General features: G+C 45.4%; 1 protein-coding gene across 3 annotated transcripts in view; it reads right to left on the bottom strand.

The window, feature by feature from the left end:
* Nucleotides 1-10,323, bottom strand: part of Slc41a2 (solute carrier family 41 member 2) — a 124,044-nt gene extending 113,721 nt beyond the window's left edge. The window contains exon 1 of one of the 3 annotated variants that reach the window (XM_052752987.1): nt 9,770-10,323. The gene's annotated coding sequence lies outside the window, so the exon portion shown is untranslated. Of the gene's footprint in view, nt 1-9,094; nt 9,118-9,280; nt 9,541-9,769 lie in introns of those variants that run through there. The other 2 variants (XM_052752986.1, XM_052752988.1) reach the window with 2 other exon arrangements.
* Between the last annotated feature and the right edge of the window lie 10,080 nt (nt 10,324-20,403).

Below are 20,403 nucleotides of genomic sequence, written 5' to 3'. Positions count from 1 at the left end.
AAGCACCTACCCCCTGCACCCAATTACTCAGTTCTGTGCCTGTCTACGAGCTCTTGATACAAAATTCCATGTACTCCCCAGGACTTGACAAATGTGCCCACCAGACTGAAAGCTTTAAAGGACAAGTAGGATTCAAAGAAATTGGGGAGTGGGGAGGAGAAACAGGAGAAGGGGGATACAATGGCGGACAGACAGGAAGCCACACACAGAAGGACAAACAGGAGAAGAGGGATACAATGGCGGACAGACAGAAAACCACACACAGAAGAACAAACAGAAGGGGGATACAATGGCGGACAGATAGAAAGCCACACACAGAGAACAGCGAGGTCAAAGTCACACACTCAAGTGACCAGACATCGGCTGGTCATCCAGAGAAGACCTGGAATTCCTAGCCAGGAGGAAAGCACAGAGGCATCTAAGTGCTCAAAGCATTTACCCCTGGGGGAAGAGCCAGGGAGTCGGTGAAATCCCTTCAAAGGGCCGGCACATTTTAATGAATCATTTCCCTAGAGCTGACTCTCTTGACTAAATTACACTGCAATGAAATGAGCAAGTTTGTGCATAATACTTTCCAACGTCTGAGTTCCTCAGGTATAATTACACAGCGCCAGTGCCATGGCTCAGTGGATAAAGGCGCTTGCCACTGGGCCTGACGAACTGAATTCGATTGCCAAGACCCACATGGTGTAAGGTGAGAACCCACTCCTGCAAGGTGTCCTCAGTCCTCCGAGGCCTGTGCCCATGGGACACACCCCACACACCACGCACACACACACACACACACACACACACACACACACACACACACACACAGACATGCATACGCGTGCACATGCGCAGAGAAGTACATTTTAGAAATCTACACGTTAACAGCTTCAGTTTAGTTCAGTGAGTATTATAAGGCCATTTGCATATTAACAAAGTTTGATTCTGACGGTCCAGTCTAAAATATATCTCTATAAACTTACTACAAAACTAGCCAAGTTTCAATACTTCAAAACTCTACAGATAACGAGTTTGAACTGAAGTCTCTCTACTTCTCACGAAACTTTGAAAACTTCTTCCGAGTTATCAGAACCGTACACCAAAGGACTCTTACCTTTACAGCAGCTCGGTTTCTCGGTTGAATTCTGTGAAGTCACAGTAAGGTGACAGTGGAAACGTTCTCTAGAAACAACTGACATCATCCAAATTCTTCCCCTAAGTTCTTCTGGCGTATGGATGTCCTAATTTCACCACTTCCAAGAGCAAAACCTCTTCCCCGGACTGGTGATTGATACACTTTAACCATCTTATCCCTTTGTCCCCAGCATCTGTACAAAGCCGCCTTTGTTAGTATTCAGAACGCCTGTTCCTGTGGGCAACCTGTACCGTTCTTCTAGACTTCTCAGTAAAAACCAAGACTTACTGCCTTAACTATTGTTCACTGTTGCTGCTGCTGTTTTGAGACAGGGTTTGGGGTGTATCAGGTTGGCCTGGAACCACTATGTAGTTGACATGATCTTGAACTCCTGATCTTCCTGCTTCCAAAGCCTGGGCCTGCTGGAGAGCTCGCCATCCCCAGCACCTTCCCATCCTCCCTACTACTGTTTATGGTAAGAGAAAACTTTGGGTTGATTATCTTTTAATGAAGTGAATTTAGTTTTACCCTAGCATTTCAACTGAGAAAACATTCTAATAAAACCATTTTATTAAAGACAGTAAACTAGAAACCTCAAAGCCATTCCTGCTACTGGGAAATATTCCCCTTCTGTCTTTTGTTGCTGTTTCTTTGAGATGTTTGTTTGTTTGAGACAGCATCTTAGTATGTAGTCCAGCCTAGCCTGGAACTTCCTGCGAAGACAAGGCCAACACGGAGTTCGGAGCAATTCTACTTCCTCCGCCTTCTGTGCCAGAACTACAGTGTGTGACACCACATTCCAGTGCCATTGTTGTAGTTAGTTTGACATTTATTTGTGTGTGTGTGTGTGTGTGTGTGTGTGTGTACGTATGTGTAGTCTGTGAATGTGTGTGTATCACGTCATGAGTCAGGGAACTCCTTTCAAGGGGTTGGTTCTCTCGCGCCACTCTAGGGGTTCTGGGGTCCCACCCAGGTTGCCAGGCTTGGTGGCAAGAGACCCCGTCCCCTTTGTTATGTTTTGTTTTCTTTTTCGATAAGGTCTCACTCTGAGGCTGCCCGCAAACTCATGACAAGCCTCCTGCCTCAATTTCTCCACATGCTAGAATCACAGAAATGAGCCACCACACTAGGAGCACAATGCATATTTCAAATATTAGGGTAATAAATGTCTAACATGCAATTCAGTGAACATGAGCTTAGTCCCTACTATGCACCAGGTATTATGCTGGTTAACAGACGCGATGTGAAAAGGCCGAAGCAGGATCTGCTCTCAGACCTTTCCATCGTGGAGCCAAGAAAGGAAGGCAAACAAGGAACTTTATGAAATGGGAGGTCTTACTGACAAAAACAATGGGAAGAGTCTTCGGATTGGAATGAGATTCTGGAAATACCTGTATCACTAGCCAGAAATCTGAAGTTCATGAGTGAGTTGAGAAAGACAAAGAACCTAAAGAGATCTTCAGAAGATAGTAATCTCATCAACCAGGTCTTGACTAGACTCAATGGCATCTCATTTCCTCTAAGATAAACCCAAATTCCTTAAGAAAGCTAACCAAATCCCAATAACAGCCCCTAACCCTTAGGGTCTAGCAGTATCTATGTACATTTTGTTTTTGTTTTTGTTTTTTCGAGACAAAGTTTCTGTAACAGTCTTAGCTGTCCTAGAACTCTCTTTGTAGACCAGGCTGGCCTTGAACTCACAGAGATCCACCTGCCTCTGGCTCCCGAGTGCTGGGATTAAAGGTGTGTGCCACCACCGCCCAGCTATACAACATATTCTTGTTTTCTGGTTTATTTACTTTCTGAGACAGTCTCAGCGCAGCCCTGGCTGGCCTAGAACTTGCTATATAGAGCTTGCTGGCCTCAAACTCACAGAGGTCTGATGAGCCTGCCTGTACCTCCTTTCCATCCAACACCTATCAGTTAAGCTCAGGAAAGCCCAGGGTTTTCCTCCCTGGAGTTTTTCAGGCACTACAATTTTATCTGAGTGAGTAAATTTGACTCAGAAATAGCTCACTGAGCAAGAGGACTCATTGGTTATACAAGCACAAGGACCTGAGTTTGAATCCCCAGCACCCATGACAAAAAGCCAGATGTGGCCACACCTGTACCTGTCACCCCAGGATGGTGACAGGATGATTGCTGGGGTTTGCTACTGTCAGCAGATGCCTAGGTTCAATGATGGACCCTCACTTAAAGGATATCAGGCAAAGAGTAACTGAGCAAGACACCTGTTGTACACCCGCACAGGCATATGCTCACACCACATGCACACATACACCAAAAATAAAAAATAAAAAAGGAAAAGAAACCAAGTGTGGGTTTAAGCTTAGTTCTCCAGTCTGGCTTTACCAGAAGTGAATCTTAGAATATTCTATCAGTATTTTAAGTCTAATCTCCATTGTGCTCTTTAGATGTGATGGTAAACTCGGGAACCTTATGCCTCAGCCTCCAGAGCAGCTGGAACTATAGGCATACCCACCGTACTTTGCTTGATCTCAACTTCTGCTGCTGCTGAAGAGCTACTCCTGCAAGCTGGGCAAACATGCTGTCACGGTATTGTACCCCCAGGCCTGATCTTAATTTTACTAGACTCTGGAGGGGGAGGTAATTAGTACGTTGAAAAACTCCCGACATGAATGACAGTAACCCTAGACTTACTGCTGGGCCTTAGGAGAGGCCATCATGGAGAAAGACAAAGGACTGGGTCCGGTGCAGCAAAACACACCTTCAGTCCTGGCACTAGGAGGCAGAGGCAAGTGGATTCCTATGAGTTTGAGGTCAGCATGGTTTACATAGTAAGTTCCAGGCCAGCAAGGTTTATGGTGAGACGCTGTCTCAAAAAGAAGTCTCTTTTTTGTGGCATCTCCTAGGCAGTCAGTCATGTCTAGATAAAGATGCCTGTCTCCTTCCCAGCCACGGGCTGTTAGAAACCCACTGAGGTAAAGGAAATGCAAATGTTGTACATTTTATGAGAGAAGCACAAGGCCACAGAGGCAGCTGCTGATGCGCTGAGTGAAGAGTGTTAGGGTTACGTCGTCCGAATCAGTGGCGGGAACGACAAACGAGGTTTTCCCACGGAGCAAGGTGTCTTGGCCCACGGCAGAATGTGCCCGCTGTTCAGTGAGGGGCACTCTTGTTATAGACCAAAGAGAACTGGCAAGAGGAAGCACCAGTGTGTTCGAGGATGTGTTGTGGATGCAACCTGAGTGTTCTCAACTTGGTTACTGCAAAAAGAAGGGAGGAAAACTCCGGGACCTCGCCTTGGTAGATGGGGCTCGAAAGAGCCAGCAAGGTCCGAAAGCTTTTCAGCCTCTCTGAAGATGATGTCTGTCAATATGTTGTCAGGGAGCCCTTAAACAAAGAAGGGAAGAAGCCCAGGACCAAAGCACCGAAGATTCAGAGTCCTGTTACTTCCGGTATCCTGCACCACAAAAGCTGACATATTGCTCTGAAGAAACAGCACACTAAGAAAAACAAGGAGGAGGCTGCAGAATATGCTAAACTCATGATGGCCAAGATAATGAAGGATAGCCAGGCAGTGGTGGCGCATGCCTTTAATCCCAGCACTTGGGAGGCAGAGGCAGGTGGATCTCTCTGAGTTTGAGGCTAGCCTGGTCTACATAGGGAGTTCCAGGACAGCCAGGGCAACAAAGAGAATCCTTGTATTGGAAAAAGAAAAAAAAAAAAAAGATGGGGGGGGGGAATAGGAATGAAGATAAACACCAGGAACAGATTGCTAAGAGACGTAGGCTATCCTCACTGGGAACTTCCACTTCTAAGTCTGAGTTCAGTCAAAAAAATAAGTCCTTAAGAATACATATTAAAAAGAGTGGCAGCCGGGCGGTGGTGGCGCATGCCTTTAATCCCAGCACTCGGGAGGCAGAGCCAGGCGGATCTCTGTGAGTTCGAGGCCAGCCTGGGCTACCAAGTGAGTTCCAGGAGAGGTGCAAAGCTACACAGAGAAACCCTGTCTCGAAAAACCAAAATAAATAAATAAATAAATAAAAATAAAAATAAAAAGAGTGGCAAATAAGGACCAGAACTTGGGAAAAAAGAGTGAGAACTAAATTAAGTAAAGAAGGTTTTCCCACTTTTCCTACTCAGACATCTTTTTGGAGCAAAATCTCTTTCCTTACTACAGCCTTACGTTCCAATTACTTCTTGTTCCTGCTTTCCTCTTCATCATCTGAATCACACTTTCTGAAATATATCAAGTTTTGCCTAAAACTCTAGAATGTGCTTTCTGTAATTTTAATTTTCTTAGTTATTTTTTGTTTCATTTTTGAGACAGGGTCTCTCTACACAGGCTATCCTTGAACTCACTATATAGGCCAGGCTGACCTCAAATTCAGAGCGATCCTCCTGCCTCTGCTTCCCAAGCCTGGCTAAAACAGTCTTCAATACTTACCTGTCCTGTTCTTCCTTAACACAAAGTTCCTATGTCCTTAGTAGCTGATTATGAAGTAAGGAATATGATTAAATCCACCCACATTAAAATTAAAATAGATGGGGCTGGAGAGATGGCTCAGTGGTTAACAACACTTCCCGAGGACCCTCATGGCAGCTCACAACCACTAGGGTTTCCATTGCTACAGGCACCAGGCATGCATGTGATGCAAACATACATGCATAAAAATAATTTAAAAATCGTGGGGCAGTGGTGGCACACACCTTTAATTCCACCCAGCACTTGGGAAGCAGAGGCAGGTGGATCTCAGTGAGTTCGAGGCCAGCCTATTCTACAAAGCCAGTTCCAGGACAGCCAGAACTGTTACACAGAGAAACCCTGTCTCTAAAAAGCAAAACAAACTAACAAACAAAAAGTTTAAAAATCAAAATAGAGTTAGACAGTTCTAGCCACTCCCGTATGTATATCTATATACACATATACATACATTATACATGTCCACAGAGATGATCAATGTTCATTTCTATGCATTTTAAAGGTAAATAAACTTAACTACAGTAATTTCACAGAGCTGAGGGGGTCCCTAGAAGTCCACTACATAAATCAGGCAAGCCAACTCAGACCATCATTTCCCAGGGATTGAGGTATGAATGGTGGTACATTTAATCCCAGCACTAGGAAGACAAAGGCAGGTGAATCTCTGGGAGTTCAAGGCCAGCCTGGTCAACAAAGTGAGTTCTAGGAGCCCTGGTCTGCATAGTGAGTTCCAGGACAGCGAGAGCTACATAAGAGAGACCCTGTCTCAAAAACAACAAAAACAAAAAACAACCGGGGATCGATTCCCCCAAACATGTCAGTTTGCACGGCCACCTACCTGTAGACACTTTTGCTGGGGGGTCACTTTCTTTGTTTGTAACAGGGTTTCACGAGGCAGCCCTGGCTCACCGTAAACTCACAAGAGATCCAGGGCTGAAGTCACGGGCATGTACCACCATGCCCAGTTTACAGAGAACTGTTCTCAACAAGTGGTATTAGGACCGCAGGGAGCTGAGGGGAAGCATCTATTGGGCATGCGGGGGACAATCAATAACATATCGATGTTTACACTTTCAGTGTTAAGCTCACAGGTAAATCAAAGCAAAAGCACACTGAGGTTACATAGTGACGTTGTCAGCTGATTTCTAATAAAGGCTGTGAGGCATAAGCACAGTTAAAGATTACTTGCTTTGTAAGTTACAGATGAAGAGCAGGATTAGGCCGCCTCTCCCATCCTTTTCACCCCTTGCTCTCCATTATTTCTCCTGAGAAATCTTTAACCTCCTTTTCTAGGAAGCTCCTGAAATTGTATAGCATATGTTTCAACAGTAACAGATTGCTTGCATGACCAAACTATTCAGTTTCCTGAGTCTTCCATACATCTTACAAATTTCATCTTTAGCAAAGAGCCTTGCCAAGCCAGTTTAATTAGAACGTCCTCCCCAGGTATGTGATGGAGGTAGGTCCTCATCCTTCACCAAGGTGTCCCAGAGCCCAGGCTTGTCTTCGGCAGGAATCATCATCCTAAGATGACTTACCCAGAATCCCCCTCACTGGGGATGCTTCCTCTTATACATCTCTATCCACGGCCCCTGCCCCTGATCTTCACCCATAAATTCCTGCTTAGCCACAGCTCACTCAGGGTTAAACCCAATCTGTCTCCCCAGTGTCAAGCCCACTGTCACGGCCTTTATATTGTTACAATGGTCTTGAATAAAGTTATTCTTCACCATTAAGCAAGTTTCATTAAATATTTTTTTCTTTAGCAGCAATGAGGTCACGAACTTGATCTTGAACTTGTGTTCAGAGAAATATCATCCCTTCTAGTAATTTTTGAAAGAAAGACTGAGGCTGAATTTGTACACACTCCGCAGTCAACCATGCAGAAAGCACAGCAGCATTCATTCATTTCCAGGTGGCTTTTAACCTCAGCGCCGGCAAAATGATGTCACTGAGTGTGCCGGTGCGCACCTGCAATCCTGGCACTTGGGAAGCAGAGGCAGGAGGATTGCGGCAAGTTCAAGGCCAGCCTGGTCTACACAGTGAATTCCAGGCCAGCCAGGGCTAGCGTTGAGAGACTTTACCTCAAAAAGCAAACAAATTATCTTGCGTCCACACATATCAGAACTGCAATCGAACTACACAAACTGAAGTGGGGAGAAAGACCTTTCACTTTACTGAGACAGACGCACATGAAATTTTGTTCGAGTAATTTGTTCAACATCCACCATAAATTACTTGTAGTTAATGATAAGTTGGACTTTTCAAGCTAACACAGGATACAGAAAAACAGTAATGTAAGTCTCATCAGGACCCAGTACCAGACCTCCTGTGGCTTTTCTCAAGAAAGCCAAAAATCTAAAAATAAGAAAGGACAATAATGCCCAAGAATTACCAGGTAAAGGGTGTTCTGAAAGACTCAAACGCCACTTAGTCAATTTTTACCCAAGTTTGACCTGCATCGATTCAAAATCTAGAATTTTTTCCTATACTCAACCACAACAAAAACAACAAAAAAAGAGCAAAAACAGGGGCAAAGGATCTCATTAGACGTCCCTCCAGAACAGACACACTCTTGGCCAATAAGCATGGGAAAGACTGCTTTAATCCCTGGTCTGAAATCCAAATTAAAACCACAAAGAGATACCAAGTCACACCCACTAGGGTGGCTAAAAACAGTGAAAACTGACAAACGGTGATTTAAGGAAACCGCACTGTTTGGTGGGAGGATAAAATTCAGCAACAACTTTGATTAAAGCCTAAAAGTTTCTCAAAAAGTTAAGCACTGAGCAATTCCATGCCTAGGTTTGTGTTCAGGGGCACTGAAAACACACATCCACAAATGTTGTAGCAGCATTAATTATATCCAATGGCTAAAAGGTGAAAAACAATGCAACTTCATTAACTAGTGAAAGGATGTGATAGTGACCACATCCAAACAGACACGGAGCTTTAAGAAAGTACAGAACAGACACACACTTGCTGCAACATAAATGAGCTTTGAAAACATTAGGTTATGTAAAGGAAGCCAGAAAAAAAGACACACACACACACACACACACACACACACACACACACACACACACACGGTGGGTGTGGCAAAAGCCTGTGATCTCACCACTTGGGAAGTTGAGGCAAGGGGACCGCGAATTCAGATTAGCCTGAACTATGCAGGAGAACTGCTCCCCTAAGGGAAGAGCCAAAATCTTGTCTTTAAATGGGGAGGCAGGGAACCACAAATACTGTTAGATTTCATTAGTGTCCACTAAGGGCAAATGCATAGGAACAGAAAGATTAGTGGTTGTCAATGGGTTGGCACAGTGAGGGAATGGGTAGCAACTAACAGGTACGGGGTTTCTTTTGGAGATTACGGAGGAAAAAGAGATCTGGATAGTGGTGACAGTTGCAAAACTAGATGAATATACGAAAAGCCACATTTTGGAGGGATAAGTAGCACATTCGCCACCTGATGTATCAGTGGATCAAACGTCCATTTACAAAAAGAGGGCATAGGTGTAACATACCTAAGAATATAATATGTAACACATCCGAACATGCCAGCTCTCGCCATAAATGGACACCGAGGCTTCTTAAATTGAGACATATTGTACACTCATAGAGCCAAGAACGGGGTGGCGACGCTGCTGAGCCCCGAAGCGGGCTCCAGGGGTGAGCGCCGCCCGCCTCCCAGCATCTGCATCCGAGCTCACCTTCCTCCATCCCTCGGTGTGCGCCCCTGGTTACCGTGGCCTCCCGAGCAAGTGGGACGCAGAGCCCGAGGGCAGCGGCGGGCAGGGCTGGGCAGAGTCGGGGCGGTCTCGGATCCCGCCGGCCGCGGCTCCAGCGCCCTCCGACACCTAGCCACGCCGGAGCCGCCGAGCCCCAGCGCGGCGACAACCCCCGGAGTCGGTGAGCCCGGCCCAGCCCCGCGGGCCCGCCGCTGACAGCCGCCCGGTGCCCGCGGCCACTCGCGCGCCCCGCCCCGCCCCGCGCACGCGCGCAGCCAGCCGAGCCCGCCGAACGCCGCTGATGTGGCCGCCCGGCGGCTACCCGGATCCACGGCCGCGCCCCGGCAAGCCGCTCGCCCGCTCGCCGGCTCGCCCGCAAGCCCGCCGGCTCGGGCTCCCGCTGGCAGCGTTAGCTCAGGCTGCCCCGCGCATCCTCCGGGCCGCCTCCCAGCCCGCGCATCCTCGGCTCACCGCTCTGTCGGCCCGGGCCTCGCCGGGGTCCGGCTTCGTGTTCCTTACGGACCGGAATTCAACCGAGGACGTGGGAGTCGTTGCGCGCTTCTCGGAGGCCAAAGGACGGGGAGGAGACGTGCGGGCAGCGCGTCACGCCCTCCTAGCGCCTGGCAGGGTCAGAGCCAAGTGCACGGGCGGGCGCTGCCCAGCCGAGCCTTTTGGTTTGCCCACGCTCGAGTTTGGTAGTCGAGGTAGACTTGAGCCAGAATCTGCCAAGGAAAACCGGGAGCTGCTTCGATGACTGTTTGTTAGGCACCTATTATATGCGATTCAGCTGGTGGGGCTCCCACCACCTCACCCCACCCCACAAAGGTGTGAGCCCTAGGGCACCGACTCCAGGGGAAAGCTGCTCAGTTTGATCCTGAGGCTACTCTATGGCCTCAAACCAAAGCTTTCACCGGACTGGGACAGCGGTGATTTAGCGGCTTTTGAGGTAGACACTGCCCTGTTTATCCTTGTATTTCTTCTGTGTCACAGTCAAACCTTGAACTTAACTTTGACCCGTAAGGGAGCTGCTGAATGATTCTTGGCCATCTGCAGTCACACACACACACACACACACACACACACACACACACACACACACACACACACACACACACACACACTTTCAGGCTGGGTATGGTGGCACCCGCCTTTAATCCCAGAGACAAGTGGTTCTCCTTGAGACCAGCCTTCTCTGTTGAGCAGGTTCCAGGAAAGCCAAGGTTACATAGTGAAACCTTGTGTTAAAAAAACAAAACAAAACAAAAAAAATAGTCATTCTCTTGTGGGTTTTTGCTGTTGTTGAACCCTAGAAGACAAAGTCTGTGCAGTCCAGACTGGCCTTAAACTCTTTTTGTTGTTGTTGTTGTTTGAGACAGTCTCACTGTGTAGCTCTGGTTGGCTGCGCACTTGATTTGTCAACCACGCTGCCCTTGAACTCACAGTGACTTGCCTGCCTCTGCCTCTCAGTGCTGGGATTAAAGACAGAGACCACCATTCTCCAACCTGGCCTCAAACTCTTACCCCTCCTGTTCTGGAATTACAGTATGTACCCCTGTGCCCAGCCCTAGAACATTTTCTAAAGGATTCTAAAGTGGGGGTGTTGGGGGAGGGAGGGTGGAAAGATGATTCGCAGTTAAAAATAGGTTCTGTTCTTGTAGAGGGAGGACACAAATTCAGTTCCCAGCACCCACCTCCACAACCCTCCCCCAACACACATCTGAAAGTCCAGTTCCACTGGACCCAAAGCCCTCTTCTGGCTTCCACAGGAGTCTGCACTCAGGAGCACATACCCAGTCTCAACACACACACACACACATATACTCATTTAAAATAAAATTTAAAATCTTTAAAGGATTTTAAAATGCCTTTAGGAATGAAAGCATTACTATAAAAAATATGGCTGCTGAATAGAAATTGCAGGAAGTCATATGGAGTTCTTTGCTAAACCCCAAAAAGGAGTCACTTACCACTAACTGGAACTGTTTGTTCCACTTTCTCAGAAACAGCTGTTTGAGTTGGCATGGTAATGAAGCGGCCTCTGCCTTAATCCTTACATGCACAAAGGCAACCTGATGTTGTTTCTCCATATCTTACAAGGGGAGGAACTTTGAAATGACCAGTCTGCTCCTGTGCTGCTGCTTCTTCTTCTTCTTCTTCTTCTTCTTCTTCTTCTTCTTCTTCTTCTTCTTCTTCTTTTTGAGACAGGGTTTCTCTGTGTAGCTTTGGTGCCTGTCCTGGATCGAGCTCACTCTGTAGACCAGGCTGGCCTCGAACTCACAGAGATCCGCCTGGCTCTGCCTCCCGAGTGCTGGGGTTAAAGGTGTGCGCCACCACCGCCCGGCCCATCACATGCTTCTTCTTTCCACTTTCTTCAGCCCCTTTGTGTCTGTGAAAGAAACCTCCGCCTACCTCACTGGAATGCTCACTGTATTTTGAGGAATGAAGTATGTATGGCCTAGTTTTACAATCTGAAGAGAAAGCCAATTAAAACCCTTAAACTAAATGGCTGTAGTTTTGTCCTGGGACATGGTAAAGTCAGTGATTCCGTGGCATTTCCAGATGTCTCTGTTTTGATTTAACTACTATCTTAGGATTCTGTTGCTGTGAAGAGACACCATGACCACAGCAACTCTTAGGAAGAAAAGCATTTAAATGGGGCTGGCTTACAGTTCAGAGGTTTAGTCCAGAGGTTTATTATCGCCATGGCAGGAAGCATGCAGGCAGGCAGACATGATGCTGGAGAAAGAGCTAATATTTCTACATCCAGATCGCAAAGGGCATGACTTGAGCATCTGAGACCTCAAAGCCCGCCCCAGCTGACACACTTCCTCCAGCAAGGCCACACCTATTCCAACAAGGCCACACCTCCCTATGGGCCTGTGGGGGCCATTTTTATTCAAACCACCCACAACTACATCTTACTAGAAGGTAATGAACTGCTCCAAAAATGGTCAGAAAGTCATAACAGGTAAGTGTGTCTCCCTGGCTCATGGAGTCTCTTAAAATTTCCACTCAAAAACACCCATAGGGAGCAGTGGTGGTGTACTCCTTAATCCCAGCACGTGGGAGGCAGAGGCAGGCAGATCTCTGTGAGTTCCAGGCCAGCCCGGTCTACAGAGTGACTTCCAGGACAGCCAGGGCTACACAGTGAAATTCTGTCTCGAAAAACCAAAACCAACCATACAAAAACACTCATTGGAAGCCAACCTCTGCCATTTTTCCTGAGAAAGCTAGAGGTTCCAAGTACTGCCCATCTCAATCAGTTGTCTGTGGAAGGCAGCTTTCTGCTCATAGGCTTCATTCTGTATACCACAGTCTGGTGTGGATTTTTAAAATTCATTGAGCTTCAACTTGGAACTCAAATGGAAATTCAGTTTTCATCCTGAAACTAACTCACTGAACTCTGATAAAGAAGCAGTCCCTCCTGGATAGGTCCTGGCTCACGCAGGCAGCAGGAATCACATTCCTAACTCCTTTTGCCTAACTGTTGGTGACTTTGAAGGTGAAGTGAGTATCTCAGAGCTGAGGTTCAGCAGCGATGATGGCTGGAGGTGGTGGGCGCCGGACCAAGGGGCCTGTCTTCTGTCGGCTACGAGAGCTCTCCTGGAAGAAATGGATTCAATCTGAGCCCAATGAAGGAAAAGTTGGACAGACAACCAAGAGCCAAATACAAGTCACTGTGGCCTAGAGAACATAGAGCCATTGCCTCAAGTGACACCTTCCATCCTGGAAGGGGTTGCGTAAATTTCTGTAGTCAGCAGGGAACAGAAATTCACAAAACAATACATTTACCAATAAATATGGAGCATCAGAGAGGCGGGCTCCAGCACAGCAAGCTAATCCCTTTCAGATGTCACCTCAGAGCATTCTCAAGCTGTCCAGGAGGCTAGAAGTCGGCTAAGCTAGATTCTGAGAAGTTTGTATAAACACGCAGCCACGTCTATGTACACATACATAATGGCATACAGATATCATTTGAGATAAAGCATGCAGGGTTTGTCCTGTTTTGTTAACATAATGATTTCGAGTTGCATTCATCTTCCTATGAATGTCATGATTTAATTTTTCTTATAGTTATGCACTGTGTCTGTGCATGCGTGTGTGTGTGTGTGTGTGTGTGTGTGTGTGTGTGTGTGTGTGTGTGTGTGTGACTTTACAGCCTGTTTTCTGAGGCAGGCTCTCTGAACAAACCTGAAGCTTGCTGTTTCAGCTAATCTGGCATGCTTGTTAGTTTTTGGGTATTATGTCAGCTTGACACAGGCTAGGGTCATCTGAGAAGAGAGGACCTCAATTACGATGTCTCCATCAGATTTACCTCTAGACAGAGCTGTGGGGGCACTTTCCTGATTACTGATTGATGCTGGAGGGCCATGCCCACTGTGTGAGGTGCCACCCCTAAGCATGTGGTCCTGGGTTGTGTAAGAAAGCGAGCTGAGCAAACCTTGGGGAACAATTGAGTAAGCAGGGTTTTTCCATGGCCTCTGCTTCAGGTCCAGTCCCTAGGTCCCAGACCTGCTTGAGTTCCCCAAGCTGTTTTTGTCTACTTTTCCCCCACAGCAATAGAAAGTGAACTAGGACACCTAATCAGGGGGCTGTTGAGACCAGTCCGCCTTCTCTGCTGTCCAAGTGTTGGAATGTTGGATACAGACCAAATGCACCCGTCCTACGTGCTGGCATTTTGACTTCAGACTCCATCTTACCTGTAGGGTGAAATAGAGTTCAGGTTCCCAGGCCTCAGGGGAGTTGGAAACTCTCCAATGGCTGACCAACCTCTTCCGGAAACCATAGAAATAGTTGTTATGCATCTTTAGTTCTCTAGAAACACCATGGCTGTTCCTAACTACAGAAGGAACAAATGAATCTGATTGGTTGGACTGACAAGCTTGTACTGGGTGTCCATGGACAAGGATGAAACACTTAAGGAAAGCCCCCAATCTTTGAACTCCGACTGGTGAAAATTGGAACTGTAACTTGTCAACAAATGTTTATGATTTTTATGCTTAAATACTTGCTTCAACTGACACTGTGGTCACAGTTCAGCTCCAAGGTTGTTTTGTGATCCTGATTGATCGGCCTCTTTCTTCCCTCTTTCTTTTATGCTGCCTTGCATTAAATCTTGCTTTTTGGTAACCTCTTGTGTCGCTTGGGTTGATTCAGAGTCTTGGACCACAATAGGGACATGCTGGCACAGCTGGCCGGCTTTCATGTGGGTACTGAGGATTTGAACTTGGGTCCTTTTGCTTCCACAGCAAACACGATTACCTACTGAGCCATCTCCTAAGGCCCTTGTTTTGTCTTTTTCAGATAGGGTTTCTCTAGGCTGACCTTAAACTTATGGCAATCCTCCTGCCTCCCAGATACTGGGATCACAGATGAGTACCGCCATGGCTGGCCTCTGAAAAGTTTAGTAATAAGAATGTTAGGTGAGATATGGAGTTAAGATCATTGATATTAGAAGGACTAAGACATCTCAATTGACTTACAATGTTGCTTGTCTTCAGAATCAGAAGGTTCTAGCCAAGCAAGGCCAAGCCTTCTGCAGGAATGTTACTGTGGAGATAGCTTCTCCAGAGAACTTTTGTTCACCAGGAAATCAGAAGGGGACAATTTGAGTTGCTTTGGGTAGACTGAGTTTAATGCCACTAAAGTAAAAATGTTGAATATGTGTTTGAATGATGATCCTGGGACTGAAAATCTTCAAAACACTAGAGAGTGATCTGCTGAGCTCAACTCCTAGAACAGAGATGCAGCCTGAGACGGAGTAAAAGTAACCTTTAAGAGGGCAGGTACCGGCACTTACCTGTGAAGTTGTGACTTCTAAACTTTAGAGAAGGCCCTAACGGAATTGAGGGAGCGCTGAACCTCATGGGATTAGATACTGGGAAGAAGCCATTTCGTTCACCCTATTAAGATGCCATTGTAATTGAGAAGGGAGCTGAGGAGTAAATGCCTGTTCAAAGACAGATTCTTGAGCTTCCCCCTGAGATGTCTGTGAATAGCTCTGATACCCACTCAGTCTAGAACTACAGTGTGCAGCAAGGGAAATGGACAGCTCAGTTGGCCCAATGATTCCCTCACAAATGTCAGAACCTGAGCCAGGATACCCAGAACCCAAGTAAAAAGCTGGGCATGGAGCTGGAGGGGTGGCCCAGTAGTTAAGAGCACTTGGTCCTCTTGGAGAGGTCCTGATTTGATTCCCAGCGTCCACATGGCAGCTCACAACTGTAACTCCAGTTCCAGGGGATCTAATGCCCTGTTGCAGCCTCCTCGAGCACTGTGCACACAATGGTACACATACATACATGCTCACAAAACGTTCAGACACACAGAATCACATTAAGGAAATCTTTGTTGTTTTTTCCCCCCCAATTCCAGTGACGGTGAGAGGGGAGGTAGAGATAGGTAGATTACTGAAAGCTCAATAGGCAGGTGGTTTAGCCTACTTGGCAAAGTCCCAAGCCAATGTGAGACTCTGACTCATACAAAAAGTGGAAGGTTCCCAAGATATGTCACCTGAGGCTGTACTCTGACCTCCGCATGCACACATGTGCACACACACAAAGAACCAGTGTGAACTACTTGAGAGTGATCCCACAGTCTGTATACAATACCCCCAAAGCAAAAGCATTAGGGAGTGCTATCACTCAAATCTCACACAGCCCATGCAGCAAAGGACCCAAGCTTTCTGCCCCCATTAGCACTACTATTCCTGGGGTATTTGAATGAAAAAAAAAAAGAGGAAGAAATAAAAAAGGAAAGACATGACTGCTCCTAGATATGATGAGCATAGCCAGAGGCAGGGACATGTACGAGAGTCCAGAGTGAACATGACCAAACTGAGCTGGTCCATGTACAGAGAAGGGAGAGAGGAGAGGAACCTCTGACCAAGAAGAGGGGTGGCCTGGGCCAAGAGAGTATAGTACAGACCAAAAGGGCCAGGTAACCAAAATGGCTTGATTATACTTACAGTCCCTGGGCTGGAGAAGTTTAGGGTGTGGGGCGGGGTTCTGGCTAAGGCTGGAAAGAGAGAGAGGGAGAGGAATAAAGGTTGTTTTGCTTACTGTCTAGGCTCTGCAGGACTATCTGGGGCTAGGTAAGTGCAGGCAGTGTTTGAGCAGTTTACAAAGCTGGACTGCCTGGGGCTAGATGCTTTGGAGCCACCTGAGAGGTAGATTCCAAGGGAACACCTGGGGCTGACAAGTTGCTGGAGCGGTGGGCAGTTGATTTGAAATCTGCTGGGACAGGTAGACCACGGAGGGACAGTAAAGTTAAGGAGTTTAGGGGAAATTTTTTATCTTGCATGTACATTCGAAACTTTTGGACCCATGGTCCTGGCAGTTGGGAGAGGGGAGTTCCAAGACCAGGGAAAGATCCTACCCTCAAGAATAGGCAGTAGGTGAGTCTGTTGATTGACAGGAGTACTTACCTGGAGTCCATTTGACTGTGAGAGATGGAACCACATTGACTCCCTGAAGCTTATTTGAGAGGCAAAGTTACATTTTAAGTTTTAATTACCATGCCTTAGAGATCCATGGAACAAAAATGTCTCTGATTTGCAAGCCCCTTGCCCAAGGACAGAAAGTTCCTGAAATGCTGGCGGCTATTGTTTATGGGAGATAACAAGCCACATGTTTTCACTCCCCTAAACAAGTTTGTTTGACCCATCTGCACCGGATGAGCTTGATCACATGTGGTGAGAAGTACATAGGCAAGAAATACGTCAGGATGTACACTTGCCCCTGATTGGACCTAATGGAAAGTGCAATGAATTATGGGTTTTCCTTCTTAAGCCCTTGCCCTACTTGATTCTGGGCCATTTCCTGGGAACCTGGGTATGGACTTGCTCAGAGCTTATCTACCTGGCCAGTATTTAATTAAAGCTTGCTTCAAATTTGGCTTTAAACTGTGGTAGTGGGCTTATTCTTCATTGGTGGGATTAACACATGAACTTTTTGAAGTTTAAAAGGAGATAAAAGTTTTAGATATGTTAACATTACCACTGTTTGTAATCTGTACTAAAATCCACATTGTAGAAAAGGCAGTAGACTCATCATGCCTTTGAGTTATAGGAGAAACTCAGGGACCCCAAAATGATTCTGGGTTAAAAGTATTAACACTCGTTCCAGATGTCTGGATATATAGATTAGACAGAGATGTTTTTAGCACAATGAGAAGCACTTTTAAGTCTATACTTCTAAGACAACCAAAAGAAATTTAAAATCTTGGGCTTGTGACTGTGATAATAGTAGCTAGTGCTTACCAGAGTTAGATCAACAACTCATCAGAGCTTCATTGATTAATGTTAAAACTCTAAAACGTTTAAGTCTTTTTTTTTTTTTTTGGTTTTTTGAGACAGGGTTTCTCTGTGTAGCTTTGCGCCTCTCCTGGAACTCACTTGGTAGCCCAGGATGGCCTCGAACTCACAGAGATCTGCCTGGCTCTGCCTCCCGAGTGCTGGGATTAAAGGCGTGCACCACCACCGCCCAGCTTAAGTCTTAATATAACAATAGCACAGAGAGGGAAAGAAATCTGAAACGTGTTTTTATTTTTTACATTTCTTACCTGGAATTCAGAGATCCACCTGCCACTGCCTCCTGAGTGCTGGGATTAAAGGCATGCACCACCACTGCAGGCTAAATCACTTTCTTACAACTTAAAGTATAAACTTTAAACTTTTTTCCCATCCAACCATTTACCATGAGACACAGGCAGTTGGTTACTGAGAGCGGTCATTGCAAAGCAAGTTCCTTTAAATAAAGGAAGAGTAAAAAGTTACTTTGAAACCTGTTTTGTGAGTTTATTTATTTTCAGGAGTCTGTTAGCAAGGCAAACTGTCCTTCTCCGCTGGAGACCTAGGAATAACTCTAGGAGAGTGAGGCCTGAGGGAGGTGTAGCCTTGAGGGAGGAGCTGGTTGCTTGCTGCTGCTAGTACAGTCAGTCAATATCATCAGAGACCTGAGAAGAATAAATTATAGCAGGAGGTATAATTAAAATGTATCAATTAAAAATTGACAGAAACTTCCCCATTATGGAGGTTGCTCTAGGCTCCTGTTGTCTCCATGGCTAGGCAGTGGTGTTGGGTCTTCAGCCCTCATATGGGACAGTGTTTAATCTTCAGCCACCACACAGCAGCAGGCCTTCCACGGTCAGACCCAGGTCTGAGAGATTTTCCTGTAGAGGAGGAATGTGGGGGACTGACCTTTGACCAGGCTGAGTAGGACAATCACCCTGAAAGTGTCTCTATAATAGGAAGCTTTTTCTTTAACATTTTAAACCATATTCTGCAGCTCTCTGAAGAGTTTGAGGACCACTATCTATTAAGTATACCTGAGTTTAGGCTTAACCTTGAAAACACATACAGGAAGCTAAATAAAGCTTGCTACTAAATGAATTACATAATAGTTTATAAGTTTGTAGCTTTCATAAGATTACAGATTTAGAGATTTATCTCTGTAAGTTTGAGCCTTAAAATTTTGAGTTGAAGATTTAAACCATAAATACAGCCCATAGAGAGACTGGGGACTTTCCTGGTCCTTTTACAGTATACTATTATAGAATATCATAGTTTCCTACATGACTTAATTTATCCAAATAGCTAAAGCTTAACAAAGTGAACAAAGACAAAGAAGCTAGGCAAACAATACTGTGAACCTGAGTAGACCCTAGGAATGTATAAATCTTATTTATCACATATACCTTATTTATCAAACATATGCTGTTACTTATATAACTATTGTAGAAGTCTGTTGTTGAACAGTTAGCAAAGACATAAGTAGTTAGGTATAAATCTCTAAGCCAATTTTTGTTATTCTGAGTAGATCTTTATAGCTTTAAAATTTTATCATCATACAAAAATCCATACTGGTCCAAAATATTTTAGAGGCCTGTTCTTTCCTTAGTCTGAAGGGAGAGACAATGACAAGCAGAGGGCTCAGTAAGACTGGGAAGTTTTGTAATTGTTACTTTATACCATGTTGCCATCTTAAGATAGTGACATCACATGGCATGCACTTTTTTTTGTAGAGGGCAGAAAGGCCTTGTACTCATAGAGAAGCACTAAGAGAACCAAGAATGTTAATCATGCAGGAGTGTCTCCTCAATGGAGGAGATAAAAATCAAATACCTCCATTCCATCCGGAAAGTTGAGAGTGGAGGTTGTTAATGACCTGGTGATCTTTTTACTATCTGAAGGGACAGCCCCCACCCTAATTCCCCAGAATGATTATTCCCTATGACTCTTCCCTCCCTAGACCATTATCCATCCTTAGGGGATATGTCACACATTCTTTATGGCCGGATGACCTCTATGCTATCCTCAGAGACCACACTAGATTCTAGATCTTTTAACTAAGAAACCCACCCTCATGGTCATAAGTACTTTGTAAAAAGAGCTTCTGTGTAGTCACATCTTAAGCTTTATTGTACACCTGGAATTGGAATTATGGGAATTTTGTTAGCTGGAGACCCTTTTCCAAATTATATTATGTTTAAATATACCTACAATAAACCATCTGGTGTTAGGCTCCCTGAAATCTGATCCAAGTTGATGAAGTCAATCTGCACAGGGTTTTCATTCTTATCTCTTGGAGCAGTTCACTTCCCTGTCTGACACCTGCAGGGATCCCCTCACTCTTTAACCTTAGTAAAGATGGCTGACAGTCACATGGTTGCTTCTATATTGATGAAGTCATCAGCCAAGATGCAGGAGAACCACATGGTTGCTATTTAAAAACATTCATTTTCCTAAACAAGAGTAGAATCTAAGTTACATACATAGGATATTCTAGACAAGAGTTGAATCACATATATACTCATGTATAGATTTTTAATTATAAGCTTTTTTGTTATAAGTTTAAATCCAAATTTTGTCAAAGATTTTATAGATTTTTTTAAACCATACCAAAGAACTCACAAATCCTAAGATAGAGTTTACAGCATAGTCTTAAGAGCTCTTTTGATGTTGGGCTGTGGTTGTGCATGCCTTTAATTCCAGCACTCAGGAGGCAGAGGCAGGCAGATCTCTGTGAGGCTAATCTGGTCTACAAAGTGGGTAACAGGACAGCCAGAGAAACCCTGTCTCAAACAAATAAACAAACAAACAAACA

Source organism: Peromyscus californicus, unplaced genomic scaffold (assembly GCF_007827085.1).
Source record: "Peromyscus californicus insignis strain IS unplaced genomic scaffold, ASM782708v3 Scaffold_24__1_contigs__length_46423439, whole genome shotgun sequence".
NCBI classification, from domain to species: domain Eukaryota; kingdom Metazoa; phylum Chordata; class Mammalia; order Rodentia; family Cricetidae; genus Peromyscus; species Peromyscus californicus.
This window is presented reverse-complemented; position numbering and strand designations above follow the sequence as displayed.